Source organism: Canis lupus, chromosome 14, assembly GCF_048164855.1.
Source record: "Canis lupus baileyi chromosome 14, mCanLup2.hap1, whole genome shotgun sequence".
Classification (NCBI taxonomy): domain Eukaryota; kingdom Metazoa; phylum Chordata; class Mammalia; order Carnivora; family Canidae; genus Canis; species Canis lupus.
Genome location: NC_132851.1, coordinates 52512082 through 52531735, shown reverse-complemented (window position 1 = coordinate 52531735; position 19654 = coordinate 52512082). Strand labels below are relative to the sequence as shown.

Genomic DNA, 19654 nt, shown 5'->3' with positions numbered 1-19654 from the left:
TACATTCTATGTGCCCTGCACAATTTTTCTATATCTCATTGAAATTCTGTCATAATTTATCATTATTTAAAGACCATATAGTAGTGATAGTCTATGAGATGTCTTCAAAGAAAAATAAAAAATGGACTTAATAGCATGTATCCATCCTTGGAGAACTCCATATCTTTTTGATTCAAGAAAGGAATACATAAATTTATGGAATGAACTAAAAATTCCATAATTTAAATCATTTGTTACATCATGCGGAATGAAACCCAAAAGTTATTACATCGGTCACAAATCATTGGTGTATATTTTATGTGGTCTGTCAATATGTTGGCATTAAATCTTTATGTAAGGAGGAATTGAAGAGGTAGAAATTAAAAGAGAGTCAAACATTGTTTGTTACTCTGCAAGTGCCTTTGACATTATGAAAGGTATATTCCTTTATACTTCATCCCCAAATAGCTGCTATCCACCTCTATCCCACATTCTGAAAACAATCATCAAATTGCTCAGGATGATCCTGATTTTAATGCCTTATCATTTCCTTTTTTTTTTTAAGATTTTATTTATTTATGACAGAGAGAGAGAGAAAGAGAGGCAGAGACACAGGCAGAGGGAGAAGCAGGCTCCATGCAGGGAGCCTGACATGGGACTCGATTCTGGGTCTCCAGGATCAGGCCCTGGGGCTGAAGGCAGCGCTAAACTGCTGAGCCACCCGGGCTGACCCACTTCCATGTTTTAAAAGCAAAATCCAATTTCATTCATTTGTTAAATTTTCTAGCACTAATAATTCAAATAATGCATAATACTAGAAAAAGAATAATTCATTTTTTAGTTATAGGAAGTGAGATTATCTCACTTGAGATACATTTTTAAACTATTGAAAGAAATACTTCAGAATTTTTAAAAAAGCAGACATTTTATGAAAAATAAAAGTTATCAAGGGCCCCTGGGTGGCTCAGTCAGTTAATCATCTGCCTTTAGCTCAGGTCATGATCCTGGGGTCCAGGGATAGAGTCCCCAGTCAGGCTTCCTCCTCAGTGAGGAGTCTGCTTCTCTCTCCCTCGCCCCTTCCCTCTGCTCTCTCTCTCTCTCTCTCTCTCTCTCTCAAATAAGTAAATAAAAACTTTAAAAGTCATCAAATCTTGAAATGCATTAAGAATTTCTGGTAATAGGGATCCCTGGGTGGCGCAGCGGTTTGGCGCCTGCCTTTGGCCCAGGGCACGATCCTGGAGCCCTGGGATCGAATCCCACATCAGGCTCCCGGTGCATGGAAACTGCTTCTCCCTCTGCCTGTGTCTTTGCCTCTCTCTCTCTCTCTCTCTCTCTCTCTCTATCATAAATAAAAAAATAAAAAAAAAATTAAAAAAAGGATTTCTGGTAATACACAATAAAATCTTTAAAAGTCATCAAATCTTGAAATGCATTAAGAATTTCTGGTAATATACTTTGTGTTCTATAATGAACTATACAATGTACAGTAACTTAATAAAAGAACATTTTGACTTCAGTGTTTATCTAAATGTTTAAAACTGTAATTTACTTTTGCACAAGAATAGTATTACTGATAAAATGATTTGTTAAAAAAAATATTTCATTTATTTATTTATTTGAGAGAGAGACAGAGCCAACATGCACGTGAGCGAGGTGGAGGGGCAGAAGGAGAGGGAGAAGCACATTCCTCACTCAGCAGGGAGCCACGGCTGGACTCTATCCCAGGACCCCCGGATTATGACCTGAGCTGAAGGCAGAAGCTTAACTGATTGAGCCGCTAAGGTGTTGTTTTGTTAAAGGCAAAAGAAAGTAACTTCTTAATGAGATTCAATTTAATAGAACTATACAAATAGTAGAGGAAAATCGTTGTCTATATCTAACACAAATGTCTGAATAAATGTGATGTGCAGGGTTAGCAATAAATGCTGCTGAGTGTACAAACTTGTACATGTGTGAATCCCATTTTCTCTCTTATCTACTCTTGCAAAAGTAAAACCTGTATTTCCCATCAGAGTACTTCCCCTACTTTTGCCCAGATCTTTTCCCTTATCTCATTCTCAAAGTCTTCATGACTTTGTTAATCCCATCTCCCCATACCATCATCAAACTCTTTCTAGATTATCCATATCAGCATTGAACTGTGATCTACTATCCCACTTGAAAACAGCATCTAAGAATAAACCAAACTAAACAAAACAATGCTTCCCTTGACCCAGCATCAGGCCTCTATCCTCCCCGACCAACTACAACTGCATTTGTTACTCAGTCCATTACTCACTAGATCCTGCCTCTACTATGATCAATAACAAAAGACTTATCCAAGTAAGTGAACATTTGTCTATCTTCATCTAACTCAGCCTTCCAGACACCATGACAAAGTGGCAAAGTAATCTCTTTTTCCTTGAAAATTTTGTGTAGGGGTTGGGCTTGGAGAGGAAGGGGAGAATCATTTATACTACCGTTCCCGATTTTTCCACTTACTTCTCTGGATTTGCCTTGCTGTCTGTTGCTCATTCCTTTTTCCACATGTATGGATTCCCCAGGGTACATCTTGAGTCCGCTTCTTTTGTCTCTGAATATTCTAACCTATGATGATAATCATAAATTCCAGCATATGAAAGATCAACTCTATTGATGTCATGCTAGTTAATTTTTTTTTTCCACCCCAGGATATTAACACCCCAGATTTTTTCCTTGCATGTCCCCATTATCTCTCCAAAACAATCAACCCATCAGTGATCTTTTCAATCTTATGTACAAACTATGATTCATTCATCATCTTTTACTTATCCTACATGCCGAACTTTAGCCCACACCACCATCTTCTTTGGCTAGACCCCTACTAACAGCATATAAACTTATTTCCTCACCTCTGTTTATTTTATATTTCAATCCATTTTTTGACCAGCTGCAAAACCCACCTTAAAATGGAAAGTTCATGATATTTCTCTGAAAAGTAAGTGTTTCAACAACTTCCCACTGCAGTTAGAATCATATCATATTACTTACTTTGGTCTGAAATTTACTGTGTAATTGGGTTCCTCTCTATTTTTTCCATCCTTATCTCTGACTACTGTCACCTTTTCTTCACTGCACTTTAGGCACTCTAATGTTCTTTGAGTTCTTAGAATAAGCCAAGTTCTTTCTGTGTCAAGACATTTGTACGTGGAGTGGACCATGCCTAGAATGTTCTCCATTTCATTTTCAAATAGTATCTTCTAATTGATTTTTTTATAGCTTGAATTTTAACACTTTAAATTTGTCATAACCACCTTCTATAAAATATCAATCTGTTTACCCTGCAAATATTTTCCATTTAGGTCCTCCTTGTTTTTGAATACATAATTAATATTAAATTATTATTTATAATGATGTCATTTGATTACCCATTTTACATTTTCATCACCCACTTTTTTGTACTTCTGTCTTTTGGTTGAAGGAATTAATGGATTATATTGACATCTGCAACCCAATAAATTAGTAGATGTGGCTATCTTAATTTTAATTTTTAAATGGCTTTAATAACCAGAATAGCTTGGCCACTGCTAAGTTGTTTTGGGAACATAGAAGTGCAAATATTTGAACCACCTAGTGAACATTTGTTGTTTTGGGAGGCTCATTTTCTCCAAGGCAGTATTTAAAATGAGCATTCGGGTTCTGGAACAGATATACATAGTTATAGATAATTGTAGCACCCTCTAAATTAAACCATACTTTATTAATAATGCCATTTTTCTTTGGCATAGATATTCAGCTTATTATATAAATCTGCAGTACTAAAATCACTAGAGATTTGTGCAAGAAAAAAAATGGACAATGAACAAACATTTCATCAAATGAAAAGTCTTTATAAAATTTTCTTATAAATAAAGCTGTTAATATATCTTTTAACAGAAGTAGCACTGTGGAAAAAGCAAGAGACTTTACAACTAAATGGTAACACAGATTTCATCATCTATAAATATAGAGATATTATCTTCCTCATAAAATTGACATGAGGATTAAATAAGATGTAAAACTCAATACTAATATTTGATGCACAGTGGATTCTAATGTGTTATTTTTATATTACTTGAATGTATCATAAAATCTCAGTACTAATTACAAGAAAGGCAAATATAATAAAGAAAATTTATAATTATGAAACATTTAAATAAGCAGCTTTATCATTTTCAACTTCACATATTAGTAAAAATGGACTCAGAATGTGCTATATGCATATATGAAATTTTAAATTGTGAATTAGTGATCTTCCATTATCAGCTTAATAAATAATTTAGTGTATTACCTAGTAAAGATTCTTAGAGTGCTCAATTTAATAAATATTCATTTTGATTTATAGTTTGTGGTTATTTGAAAATAACTTAAATATTTAAGGCTGTCTTTTCCCCATTGTATATTCTTGCCTCCTTAGATTAATTGACAACATAAGCATAGGTTTCTTCCTGAGCTCTCTATTCTGTTCTATTGATTTATGTGTCTATTTTTGTGTCAGTACCATACAATTTTGATCACTACTGCTTTGTAATATATCTTGAAATATTGAATTGTGATGCCTCCAGCTTTGTTCTTTCTCAGGATTGCTTTGGCTACTTGAGGTCTTGTATGGTTCCTTACAAATTTTCATACAATTTGTTATAGTTTTGTGAAAAATGCCATTAATAATTTGATAGGAATTCCATTGAATCTGTAGATTGCTTTGAGTAGTATGAATAAGATTTTAAAAGGATCTCTAAGCTGCCTTGTTAAGAATATAGGAGATGAGGGAAGGTCAAATAGAATTAGGTAGGTCATTTATAAGGTTTTGCTATAATCCATAGGAGATAGATCTGTTGTTTAGAACATGAGTTAACAATGGAGCTGAATAAAAGGGGTCAGGTTCTGAATATATTTTATCTTAGAGCCAACAGATTGCAACAGGATTTTCTGATGCTGGCACGTTTTGTATTTTAGAGTGAATGATATCAGTGTATCCAGAGTATTACCAAGGCTTTGGTTCTGAGTAACTGGAAGGCTAGATTTACAATAAATGAGTTGGGATGGGAAAAGATGCAGGTGAAAAACATTTACGATGTTGTTTGAAAGTGAAAGGAATTCTTGATAAGGTTGAGATGTTATACTTGATTTTTAGTTGATAAACATTCTTATAATTGAGACCAATAATTCAGGATAATAATAGTTAACATTTATGTAGCACTTATTACATGGTAGATGTTGATTTAAGTTCATTACTTTTCAATGAATCCCCATCCATATTACTCAAAATTTATTTTCATAAGGATGTTTATATAGACAATTTTTTATCCAGAGCCATCAAGGCCAGAGGCTTTTTTGATTTCAGGAATTACTAGGTTGTAAAAAAGTAGTATAGTGTATATGCAATCAATTTACAATACCTTTCAGTTGGACCTAGGGTACTATTCCTTAATTGACCATATGATTATCTCTTCAGAAAAACATAAATATTCACAGTAGGAGGGATCAGTAAGACTATAATTAGCCTGCTACCTGTTGAGGTCTGGCATTCCACCAAACAAGTTCAAGTCAATCAGATTTTACTACCAGATGAGTTGTTTAAAACATATTTTCAGATTTTCAGAATTGGGCAGCCCTGGTGGCTCAGCGGTTTAGCGCTGCCTTCAAAGTCCGGGGCAAGAGACCCGGGATCGAGTCCCACATCTGGCTCACTGCATGGAGCCTGCTTCTCCCTCTGCCTGTGTCTCTGTTTCTGTCTCTCTGTCTCTCATGAATAAATAAATAAAATCTTAAAAAAAAAGATTTTCAGAATTTATTGAGTTTCAGATAAAATTTGAGATAAAGCTCTGCAGACTTACATTAAGTGTGTAATTCTGTAAATCCTAAAAATAAAACACAAAGTTGATGCTGACAAGTCACCCTTCTATATGGGTGAACTCGTCCTTTGGATTACAGCTCAAAGGAGATAATTTCCATAGGACCCATATAAACTTCTTCAATATTTAATTCATATCTAGTATTTTGTGACATGTGCTTTGATGCATATTTTAAACTATTAGTTATAAAGCTCTTACTAAAAAATTAAATCTTGTTTGATCCTATGACAAGTACTGTTCCAATGCCTGTTGTATTCTTTATTTTTGGTTAAGAGAAACAATAGCTTGTTATCATTAAGAAAAGATAAATGGGGAATAATGTATAAGGTATATGCAAGAACTACTCACAAATTAAAGTGGTCATTATAAATTATTTCCAAAGCATTTGTCTATGCCCATAATAATTAAAAACACCCTAGAATAGAATGGCAAAATGAATAACCTTAAGTGTTACATCAAATAAATGTGTCTAGTCACTTCAAAGAATACAGGTAATTGCCATAAAACGTTAAACACCACAAGATATTTTTAAATGTTTTTAAAAAATGTTTTTTAAAAATGTTTTTAAAAAAAACATGTCAATATTTATCTATCAAGTACACTGAATTCTCAAGTAAATTGAATAATGTACTCTTTTTAAGAGTAGACTTAATTTTTTAGAGTAATTTTAGGGTTATAACAAGACATCAGAAAGTTACAGAGTTGCCATATCCCTCCCCCCCAGTCTTTCTTTGCACATGAAAGGCCTCCCCTCACCCTACTCTTCTGTCAACATCTTTCACCAATGTGGTACATCTGTTGTGAGCAATAAACCTAGGTTGACATATTATTATTCTGCAAAACCCATAGTTTTCACTATGATTCATTCTTGGTGTTGTGCATTCTATACATTTTCCCAAATATATGATGACATATATCTACCATTATAGCATTTTATGGAATACTTTCATTGCCCTAAAATTCCTCTAGGTCCACTCCTCTTCAATACATTAAAATTGTGCTGGAAATGTTGCATAGAAAAATTTAGTTTTTTTCCTAAGGATTCCCAACAAGGTTTATATTTCATGTAAAAGACCTCCTTCAGTTATGTATTTTTTCTTCTTTCCAGATACACAGGTATTATCCACCTCTGCAGCATGAATGTAGGAGAAACCAGAAATAGTCAAATGATATAAAACAGAAAAATAAGGAGAATATTATCAAGGGATAGCAGTAACCATCATTTTATCAATTCATTCATTTTGCATCTAATAAATGTATTTTTACTGTCTAGTTTATGCCAAGCACTCTTAAGTGTACTGCAAAATGTGAACATATAGGTAAAATTCCTTTGCTTAGGGAAAAAGAAAGACAGTAGATAAATACTAGGCAAAATAAGTTGAAGTATCGTGGTGATTTTTTTTTTTTTTGTAGTAGTAAATATTACAACAAGAAACAAAGCAATGTAGGGGGAAAAACTCGGTGGGAGATCTCATAGGGTAGTGGCTGGGAAGGGCCTCTCAGAGCCTATGCTGCTCTATGAAAACGGATCCAGATCAAGTGGGGGAATGAGTCACACCATGGTCTAAGAAAGAATGTTCCAGGTAGAAGGTAAAAAGATTACTAAGTCTCCTGGGTAGCTTTGAGCTAAAGAGTATAAAGAAGACAATGTTTCTACAGTAAAGTAAGTGGTCAGAGATGGGATGCAAAGTAAGAGAAAGACGCCAAATAATATTGGGCTCTTATACTATTAAGAGCTTAGTTTGTTGTTTTGTTTTATTTTTATTTTTTTTCTACTGAGTGTAATGGGAACTTATTAGGGTTTTGAGTAGGCCTATAACAAACTTTAACCAACACTTTCTAAAATATCATTGGATTGTACAGAGAGAATGGGCAAGAGTGAAAACTGACAGATGAATCCGTATGCTATTGCAATAGTCTTGGTAAGAAATGGCAGTTTCTTAGACCATAGTGTTTCTCCTTCATTCTTTTAATATGGATGAATGTACTGATTTGTTTTCAGAAGTCAATGTATGTCTTGTATTCCTAGAAAAAAAAATAACTGTAGGCATAGTGTATCAGACTATTATACATCATTGGATTTGATATGCTACTATATTAGTATATACTATATTAATATCATATTAGGTCATACATTAATATATTCATCAATGATAATGTAAGGTATTATGCCATGGGTTTCAATAGTGTAGTAATTTTTTTCCCATTTAGTATTAAGGTAGTTTTGGTGTTATGCAATGAATTATTATAGCACTCTTCTTCCTTTCTGAAAAAGATAATATAGCTTTGGTATCATTTCTTCATTAAAAGTTTAACAAAATCTACCAGTATAGCTATATGAACATAATGTTTTGATTGTGAAGGGATTTTATATTATGATCTAATTTATGATATGATATAATTTATTTAATTTCTGTAGGTCAACCCGTTACCTGTTCATTCTAGAGTCAATTTTGATATCTGTATTCATTTTCTCTGGCTGTTGTAATATATTCTCATAAATTTAGTGGCATCAAACAACACATTTTTATCTCACAGTTCAATGGATCAGAAATTCAGGTGTAGAATGGTTCAGTTTGGTTATCTGTTTAATGTGTCCCAAGGCTAAAATCAAGATGTCCTTTTGAGAGGCTCAAAGGGTAAATCACATCCAGGCTCATTTAAGATGTTAGCCAAATTTGGTTCCCTGCGAATGTAGAGCTGAGCTGTTCCCAGTTGCCAGTCAAATAGAGTCTGCTCACATTCCTTCTCATGCTCTCCATGTGATCCCTCTCCAGCAACAAAGAGGGGTCCCTCTCATCCTTCAAAACTCTTGGAACCCCTCTTGTGCCCTATCTCTTTAAACCCAGCCTGAGAATATTCTCTGCTTTTAAGGGCTCATATGATTAGATTTCAGCAAGATAAACTGGTAGCTCTCCTTGTTTTATGGTTCAGTATATTATTTACAAAGTCCTTTCAAGCCATGTAACAACAGATTCACAGATTCCAAGGATTAGTGCATAGATGTATTTGGGGGTCAGTTCTGCCCATCACGGGAGCTTTCAAAGAGTTTATCCATTTTATCTAAGTCATATTGAATCAGCTTGCAAAAACTGTTTATAATATTTCTTTATTATTGCTTTAATGTCTTTAAGATAGGTACGGATACCCTCCTTTTATTCTTAATGTTGGAAGTTTGTGAGATTTTCGTCTTGATTCATCCAGCCAGAGGTTTACTCAATCATATCTATCTTTGTAAAAAAAAAAAAAAAAAAATCTTTTAGTTTTCTTGATTTCCTCTATTTTTGCACATTTTCAATTTCATTATTTCTGCTCTTATACTTAATATATGATTCTTTCTACACATTTAACTTTATCATTTTTTTTTTTTTAGTTTCTTAAAGCAATGTCTTCAATCTTTGATTTGGTTAATAATGCTATTAATGGCTTCTATATCCCCACTGACTTTTGTGGTCTATTCATTCTAGCAGTTACTAAGAGAGGTAAGTTGAAGTTTGTAACTATAATTGTCAATTTGTCTATTTCCGTAAGTTTTTGTATCAAGCATTTTAATGCTCTGTTAATAAGTTTTGTGGAATTGTGATATAATAAGAAATACATATTTTTCTCTCATCACCGGCTCCTAGATAGAGCTCCTGAACCATTGCAATTTCCTAAGCTGTAGTGTCCTAAGAGTATTTTGTTATATTTGACTTTTGACTTGCCCCAGGCATAGATCTCCTAAAACTTTTGTAATTTCCTAAGTGATAGGAGTACTAGGAGTATTCTTTCTTCTAACACTTGGTCTTTGACTCCAGTTCCTATCACAGAACTTCTAAATCCCTTGGAATTTTCTGGGTGATAGGAGCACCTTTGTTCTAATGAAACTGCTCTTGGAGAACTCTGTATTAGCTTCAGAGTGGGGATTGGTCACCAGAAAGACAAGACTATCAATAGATACTTGGATCTTTCAGTCCCACTCTCCCATCATTCAGGGAGGGAAGAAGGGCTGAAGATGAAGTTAATAATCAATCATGCAGCCTCCATAAAAATCCCTAAAGTAGGGGATTTGGAGGACTTCTGTGTTCCTGAACACATCCATGTATTGAGAGGGTGACACACCCTAACTCCACAGGCCCAGAAGTTGCTGTCTTGGAACTCTTTTAGTCCTTGCCCTATGTATCTTTCCATCTGGCTGTCCACCTCCATCCTTTATAATATCTTTTATTGTATAATAGACTGGTAAACATATATTTCCCTGAGTTTTGTGAACTGTTCTTGAAAATTATAAAAGCAAGGAGGAGACTGTGAGAAACCTGATTTATAGCTGGTCGGTTATAAATAGAGGTGACAACCTGGGACTTGAAGTAGAGGTAGTCTTGTAGGACTGAACACTTTAATTTGTATAGGATCTGATGCTAACTCCAGGTAGATAGTTCCAGAATTGGGTTGAATTGGAGGATACCCAGATGGAGTCTGGAGACTTGGAGAACTGCTTGGTGTGGACAAAATCCCACCACACACTTGGTGTCAGAAGTAAAATGTTCTGACAGTATTGAGAGAGACAGAGTTTTTCCTTTCCTTTCATGCAGAGAAGTCTTTTTTCCAGGTTTGTAGACATTTGAGGTATTGTATGTTTTTGATAGATTGTTTTCTTCTCATTATGAAATGTTTTCTTTATCCCTATGATATTCCTCTTTTTGGAGTTTATTTTTCTGATATTAAAATAATCACTGTAATTATCTCATGCTTAGCTGTATCTTTTATATATCTTTATATATAGTTATAATTTTTCTCATTGTAAAAAAACTTCTTTACATATTTATATTTAAAATAAGTTTTTAATAGGCAGAAACTGGTATAATCTGTCTTTTAATTGGATAAGATTTTAATGTTCTGTGTTTCATAGAAAACCGTAATATTTTTCCTTAAAAATCAGATACTTTGTGACATTTTTAAACACTCAGAGATCTATTATTAATGTTAAAAAGATATATTCTCAGGAATTCTTCTAAGATTATCAAGTATAACAAAAACAAAGTTGTGAGCTGGTGAAAATGGCCAGATTTGTTTAAAAAGTTAATTGCACTATGAAAAACCACTGTTTTATATTATGGGTGAGATGAGAGAAAATATTTTTTCTATCATTCACTCTACTTTTTTATATCTTTACTTATAAATTACAGTTACATGCTCTCATTTATGTCCTTGTTTGATGTCTGTCTCCCCACTGGAGAGTGTACATCACAAAGCAGGATATATTCTCTTTTATTAATTCCTTTATACACAGCACCTACCACAGTGCTTTAAACATTGTAGATGACCAATGCATAATTGTTTAATAAATGAATGGCTAGTATTAGGCTTGCACTTGCTAATCTCTTAGGTAATAGTGATACATAACATGGAAGAGTTTGAAGTGTGTAAATATTATGACAAAAGTAAAAGGATGGATTCTCCAGAGAAAAATAAAATGTCATTTGTCAAAAACTATCAACAGACAGCTGAACTCTGATACAGTCCTGTTAAAGGAAAGAAATGGGAGAGAAACAAATTAGTGAGCTCTAGAACATACTCCATACTCTCTGCTTTGGCAAAGGTGAAACTACATGGACCCCACCTCTTCTAGGAAGGTTTTGTCCCTCCCTTCCTGTAATTTCATTCATTAGGTATTTGATTATCTCAGCCCTTTGAAGCCTTAAGATGTTTTATAATTTGGTAGATTTTCCAGTTTGTTCTTGTTAGATTGGGACTACATTCTCTTGCCACTTTATATATTCTCAAAAAGAACCCTCTCTATTCTTGGCTATTGAGTATTTTCCTTAATACATAGAAAATCAAGCTCTATTTAAAATAATGATTTTTTTTTCAGTTGCCTATCCTCCAAGTGTTCTGTATTGAAATTCCTCCAACCCCAGAATATCTCTAATAAAATGTTGAGATGGAAAATAAGATCATCTTTATTTCTAAAAGCAAAGTCCATAGATATTGCCTAACATTGACTAAAGAGAAAAGGATACTATTAGAATTATGGATTTCACCTTCAGAAGAATTCAAATCCCAAATAAGCAAAAGTGGTTGTTGCAGGGAAGTTCACCAGAATTTTGGACTCTCTTTGATTTTTTAATTTATGCTTTTCAGTAGTGCTTAAAAAAAACATTGTTTATGTATTATTGTTAACATTAAAATATTTTTATAAACATACTACCTGTAAAAATTAGGGTAGGTTTGGTTGCTGAGTCAAAATGGTGGTAAGTAAGCAAAAGTGATTCTAGCTATTTAATATTGGTGTTCACCTACAATGCAATTCATGCTAGCTCATAATCTTGCCACATATAAGGTGGACCAGGAAGCTAAACTGGATGGGGAAGAACTCTAAACATCAGAATGGCAGTTAGGAGTGAAGCTAAACAAAATCTTGAGGTTTACAAGAGTATGAGACAGACTCTGAGTGCAGAGCTAAAGTCTGGTTAGCAAAGACAAGATAGATTGAGATCAATAATCATGAAATAGAGCTAATTAGGCTATTCAGTCAAAAGCCAGAGAAACCTTCAGAGGAACAAGGACTTAGGATATGACATGTTACTATACCTCTCCCCTCTGTCTCTAATATGATACTGCAAAATCTGTCTGCATAATAAAGGTTCTGGGCACAAATATTTTAACACACATTAGAGGGAAGAAATTCTTGCTGTCAATTTGGTATTTCAGATTACTTGGCCAATTCTGAAAAACATGAGCTTTTTAACATTTGTGTAAAATATGCTCACAATGTTCATGCTCTTTTTTCTTTCAAATCTATACTGAAAATTGTTACCATGAGTCTGTTGTTATTGATTGAAGTTGTGAGACAATAAGGTCTGGTGTGTACTATTTTGTATTATAAGTAGTTAAGCTGGATCAACTGACCTAAAATAATTAAGAATAATGAACCTTAATGATGACTTCTTTCATCAACAATTTTAAAAGATACTATAAGATGAGAGAGGTAATTATTGTTTCAGCCTTGCAAAGCACCGACAAAAATAAATCCATGACACATATCTACTTTTTAATAGATCAGAAATAAGTATAACCTCTATATAAATACTTCATTTTGATTACCTACACGTTTATTTAAGGGAAAGAACTATCAAATAACAAACACTAGGTACAGTAGATACTGCATGAAGTTAAAATAACTAGGCTAAATAATGTGTTAGACAACAATTTCATTTATAATACTTTAGAATAGACTAGAAACATTAATTCATAAATGATGTACACTAATTTGAGAGCTCTGGCAGGGTAAGCAAATGATTAGAAATCATATGTGGTATTATGAAATGAGAACTTAAGCATGCAGTATTTGTGTTCCAATAAAGTATAAGCAGAATCTAGTTTTATAATGTGTGTGTTTGTAATTGTAATAAAAGCAATTTGTTTAGGACACAAGACCCCACATAAATTGATTGTAACCCGGGGACCAAAATTTTATGATTTGCTTGAATTATTATTCTATAGTTAGTATTGATGGCTTAAATGAATCATTGAATCATGAAATGTAGGGCTGGAAGCCATTTCAAAGTCACCTTTTCCAACAGTGCAGAAGCAATCGAAACAAATGGAGTCTATCAGATGGCTATCTGTCTTGTCATTAAAAATTTCCCTTAAGAGAAATTTACTGATCTCCCTGAGTACATGGCTCTGAGGTTTGATTGGCCTGACTACCCTGAAACTAAGCCTGCTTTTTGACTAAAAATTTTAATAATGTTAAAAATATTTTAAAAGCCTCTTGGAAAGCATGTCTCTCTTACTCCTTTATATTCAGCATAATGCTGAAAATGAAAATAAGAGCAGAGCACAGAGAATTTTTAGAGCAGTGAAAATAGTCCACATGATATTGTAATGATAGATACATGCCATTATACTTTTGTCCAAACTCATAGAATGTACAACACCAACAGTGAACCCTAAGGTAAACTACAGACTTTGAGTGATTATGAATGTCAGTGTAGGCTCATCAATTTTAACAAATGTACCATTCTGGTGGGGGATGCTCAGAGGTGGGAGGCTGTGCGTGTGTGAAGGCAGAGGATGTATGGGAAACCTCTCTACCTTTCTCCTGATTTTGCTTTGAACTTGAACCACTCTAAAAAAATAAATAAATAAATCCTAGAAGAGAACACAGGCAGCAACCTTTTTGAACTTGGCTGCAGCAATTTCTTACTAGACATGTCTCCAAAGACAAGAGAAACAAAAGTAAAAATGAACTACTGGGACTTCATCAACATAAAAAGCTTTTACACAGCAAAGGAAACAGTTAAGAAAACTAAAAGGCAACCAACAGAATGAGAGAAGACATTTGCAAATGTTTTATCAGATAAAGGGCTAGTATCCAAGATCTAAAAGAACTTATCAAACTCAACACTCAAAAAACAAAAAAAATCCAGTCAAGGAATGGGTAGAAGACATGAACAGACATTTCTTCAAAGAAGACATACAAATGGCCAACAGACACAAGAAAACATGCTCCACATCACCTGACATCAGGGAAATACAAATCAAAACCACAATGAGATACCACCTAATACCAGTCAGAATGGCTAAAATTAACAACTCAGGAAATAACAGATGTTAATGATGATATGAAGAGGAACCCTCTTACACTGGTGGTGGAAATGCACTGGTGCAGCCACTCTGGAAAACAGTATAGAGGTTCCTCAAAAAGCTAAAAATAGAGCTACCCTATGACCCAGCAATTGCACTACTAAATATTTATCCAAAGCATACAAACATAAAGATTCAAAGGGGCACATGCACCCCAATGTTTATAGCAGCAATGTCCACAATAGCCAAACTATGGGAAGAGCCCAAATGTCCATCAGCAGATGAATGGATAAAGAATATGTGGTATTTATGTACAATGGAATATTACTCAGCCATCAAAAATGAAATCATTCCATCTGCATCAATGTGGATGGAACTAGTGGATATTATGGTAAGCAAAATAGGCCAGTCAGAGAAAGAAAAATACCATATGATTTCACTCAAATGTAGAGTTTAAGAAACAAAATAGATGAGCATAAAGGAAAGGAAGGAAAAATAAAATAAGATGAAAATAGAGAAGGAGGCATAAGAGATGCTGAGCTTTAGAAAACAAACAGGGTTGTGGAGTGGAGGTGGGTGGAGGGATAGTGTAATTGGGTGATGGACATTAAGGAGGGCACTTGATGTAATGAGCACTGGGTGTTACATGTGACTGATGAATCACTAAATCCTACTCTGAAACTAATTTAAAAAAGAATAACAAAAAAAATTAAAACAAAGAAGAAAATACAAAAAGAGTGAAAAGCTAAAAAAAATAAAATCTTTTTTTAAAAACAGACTTTTTTGGGACGCCTGGGTAGCTCAGTGGTTGAGCATCTGCCTTTGGCTCAGGGCGTGATCCCAGCCCCAAAAGGGGCTCCCTATTAGGAGCTTGCTTCTCCCTCTGTCTGTGTCTCTGCCCCTCTCTCTCTCTCTCTCTCTCTGTCTCTCAGGAATAAATAAATAAAATCTTTTTTAAAAAAGACTCTTTTTGAATATTATCTTCACTCATATTTTATGCCCTCTACTCAATTCTGTCTCCTTTGTCTTATACTGTATCTCTCTCCAGTTCCTTTCAGTCACTCTTTCTCCTCTGGCCTGTCTATAGTCAAGTTTTTACACTCTTTAAAACAACTTTTCCTTAACTTGAGATAACCTCTAAGAGGTATAGACCCATCTATGCTTTTTGAGTTCTTCATACCATTATTTTCTAACTTGTGCTAGAGATCATATATTACATTCATTTCCTCTACTTTTTAATATCCAATATAATTCTTAACCCTTCCTATTTGATCATTATTTATTCATTCATTAATTCAACAATCATTTCTGAATTTCTGTTATGTACCAAAACCCCAATGGTGGTTAGCAGAGTGACAAGACAGTCTCAGGGTGGAAGGTAGAAAAAGCAGGTTTAGTTTTGCAGAGGACATTCCATGATTCTACTAAAATTTCTCCTTTAGAGGTCATTGATAATAGTGTAATTGTCACATCTAGCAGCCTTGACTCAGTGCACATCTGACTTAGTCTTTCTGGAATGTATGACCTAACTGACTCTTTCTTAACAATTTTTCCCATTTTAGTTTCCATGAGTGTAAATCTCTCAGGAAATGCAGGAAATATATTGGCCCACTCCAAGAATGAGACAAAAATAAAATAAGTGATAGAAAACTGTTTTGTTTTTTGTTTGCTTTTTTTTAAGATTTTATTTATTTATTCATGAGAGACACACACACAGAGAGAGGCACAGATACAGGCAGAGGGAAAAGAAGGCTCCACACAGGGAACCCAATGTGGGACTCAATCTCGGGACTCCAGATCATGCCCTGGGCCGAAGGCCAGGGCCAAACTGTTGAGCCACCAGGGTCCCTGAAAATTTTTTGATTTAATTGCCCTAGCTATGCTGCTTTTGATGTGTAGATTCTGGCAAAAAAAAAAAAAAAAAATCAGATATTTTCTCTACCTCCTAACGTAACTATGCTGCTCAGACAAGTTTGCTGCTTGAATTTCAAATTATCTCCTTTATCCTTCTAGAATAGTCCACAGTGTCACCTAGCTTTTTTTTCATTCTCTCATTAAAAAAAAAAAAAAAGATTTATTTATTTATTTATTTATTTATTTATTTATTTATTTATTTTAGGGAGAGAGAGGGAGAACACACACATGAGCAGGAGGAAGAAAGAGAGAGGGAAGGAGAATCTCAAGCAGACTCTTCACTAAGCACAAAGCCCAGTTCAGGGCATGGGACCCCCAAGATTATGGCCTGATCCTGAACCAAGGATCAGATGGTTAACCAATCGCCACCCAGGCACCCTGTCACTCTCACATCTTATGAATCTCTATGACACATTGCCACAATATTTTTTGAGTAGTACATCAATGATTATGGCCTGTACTTGCTCAAAGTTATTATACTTTCCCAGTACCAAGAATTGGTTACTCAGTATATATCCTTTTTCCCTCTCTGATTCAATAGTGTACATTTTTCACCTCTCCCCACACCTTAGATAAGCAGAGGAATTGTTTGTTCGCTTGCACAAACACAGACACGGACACATAAACACACAAGAAAAAAAGCTCATGAAGAGAAGGACTTACTCTTCTTGTTCACTGCTATATCCTCAGAACATAGCACTATACTTGCCACATATTAAGTGATTAATAAATATATTTTTGATGCATGCAAACATAAATTGATGAATGGTTGATGTTACTGTATCTTTCCTCTCGGGACTTTGAGTAAAGTTGGTATTTTGAAAGAATGCTATCTACGCAACCCTTAGGATACCACTGTGCACTCTTGATGCTACTCATATGTAGGTGCAAACTAGAAGCAGAGCTTTCATTTAAATCTTCCTTTTGCTGAAGAGAGAATTAAGCTCAAGATTAATCGGACAACATTTCCAATATTTCATCCAAAGCCATCGATAGGTTTTGCTTCTACGTTAGATGTTTTCCCTCTGCTTTTCTGTCAAATATTAGTTGCTATTCCTTTGGTATTTTAAGATCTAACTCACATGCTGCTTCACTCATCCTGTCTTCTTCCATCAGTCTGGTAGAATTTTGGTTTTGCCTGTGTTATAGAGAAATGATATCTGGCTGGAATTGCATAAGATGCTGTTTTTCCGAGCTTCATCTCTTATTGCATGTGTTACTATTTTTTTTAAAAAAAGGTTTTTTAAGTCTTATATTCTTTATCTGCAAAATTGTAGTATTTCCATTTCTATGCAACAGTGAATGCAGGTCTTCTTGGTTGACTGCATATGGGGGGCCGTGTGCAGGGGATTGAGATGTGCCATGTGGTTGCCAGATCATTGTCAGAAAATATTTCTTCAAATTCTCTTCTGCCACAAGCTGTGAGAAATAGTGTTGATAATGACTTGCCCGAACTAATGCAAGTCCTATTGCATTGAATGCAAAAATTCGTGCAGATACATTAGGACACAGAGGTCTTTCTGTAGGCATCTGCCCTAATCCCCGGGAGTGTAGCCTTTTTGTTAAGAATACATCAATGACAAAATAGAAGCAGTGTCTTAACAATCGAAATCATGTCAAAGATGTATTTGAAATGAGTTTTTCTATTACCAAATTGGATGCTGACATTAAAACTTCAGAAGAATCAAAGGTGACTGTAAGAAAAGTTGAACAAATTCTCTTATCACATTTATACTCTAGAGGCTATTGTAGGAGGTATCTTTCCACGACTTCATATAATGTCTCACATATAACCACAGAATAAATTTCTTTCTAGCCTACATTTGAAGAACAGGCTGTGGATTCAGCACCTTTTTTTTAAGGACATTATGCACATCACTGAAGGTGCTTCTAAAACGGGAAGACAGCTCTGAACTCTTCGCTGCACGTTCAGTGTGTCAGTTTTATGTCTAGTTTAGGTGTTTGGGCAGGTGTATGCATATGTGTGTGTGTTAGTATTATAATTGTAGAGTTCATGGTTGCTGACATGACTTAAGGCTCTATAGCTGAAATGATACTTGACCGTGAACAATATGTGATTGATATATATATGTATATATGTATATATATGCATACACATAAAATATGAATATTATCAGTGAATGATGAAGTGAAGTTGTTATTTTATAGTTGGATTCGTTATCCAAAAATATTTTCGTTGTAACTCATAAATTAACATGCATCCCACTCTGAAAAAAATAAGTGGGATGATTTACAGATACTCCTTTGCAGCTCAGATTTGCAAAGAGAAACAGAGAAGAAAGCAAAAAAGTATGAATAATGGAAACAGGCAAGAGGTGAAATTGTAAAAGCAGAGAATATGCTCTCACATCTATTTTTTAATGTTCACTTTAAGATTTATTTTATTTATTTCTATAAACTCTGCACATGTCCCCAAAGACTACAATTTATTTCTCTAAATTTTCATGGTATGGTGGTTAACCAAGTTAAAACCTGAGGATTGATGAAGCAATTGGAAGCCTCGGGCATTTGTGCTCAAAAATTTAACTGTAATAAAACTTCTACATCAGAGCAATACAAACATAATGCTGCTCACCTGTGTCTACTTAATTCCTCATGCATCTTCCCAAGTGATTCTTTGAGACAAAAAAATTAAAGAGGCCATGGAGTTTCTATTGTCTGTGTGTGCACATACACGTATATGTGTGTGCTTCTTTCTATGTATGTATATAGTTACGTGATAATGTATGTATATCTATCTATGTAGATATAATTTGAAGCATCTATATGTATATATTTTTTCAAGAATCTGACATGAAAGATTTTTTTAACTATATTTAATTTTTCTGGAAGGTTCTTCTTACTTTATCTACCACAGTACTTCATATATATGCAGGCTCAGCTGGCAAATAATTTTATTTTTTTTCCACTGTGAATAAATGTAAAAAAATCTAAACATTTAAAGAGTACATAAGAACTACTTTTTTTTTTTTTTTTTGCTAAGTTATTTTAAGTCAGATTAGGAACCTTATAAGCACTTGATTGTGATTCCTGATACAGAAAAAAGCTTGTTTAGAGAACAGTGTTCATTCTCTTTTAAAGGCCCCACATCATCATTCCCAACAATTTCTTAAGAAGATTTGACTCAATGGAAGGAAGGAAGGAAGGAAGGAAGGAAGGAAGGAAGGAAGGAAGGAAGGAAGAACACATCAAAGGCTGGGTATAGGAGAAAGGGAGGAGGAAGAGGAAAGAGGAAAACTGAAATAACCAATAACTTGCCATGTACAAAGAACCACATTTTGTTTTAATTATTTTGGAAACGTATTTTTATTTTTAGTTAA

General features: G+C 34.3%; 1 long non-coding RNA gene across 1 annotated transcript in view; it reads right to left on the bottom strand.

Moving 5' to 3' along the window:
* Positions 1–2459: 2459 nt before the first annotated feature.
* LOC140603487 (uncharacterized) overlaps positions 2460–19654 on the bottom strand; it is a 100964-nt gene continuing 83769 nt past the window's right edge. The window contains exon 6 of the long non-coding RNA XR_012006467.1: positions 2460–2565. This is a non-coding gene — a long non-coding RNA (uncharacterized lncRNA). The remainder of the gene's footprint in view (positions 2566–19654) is intronic.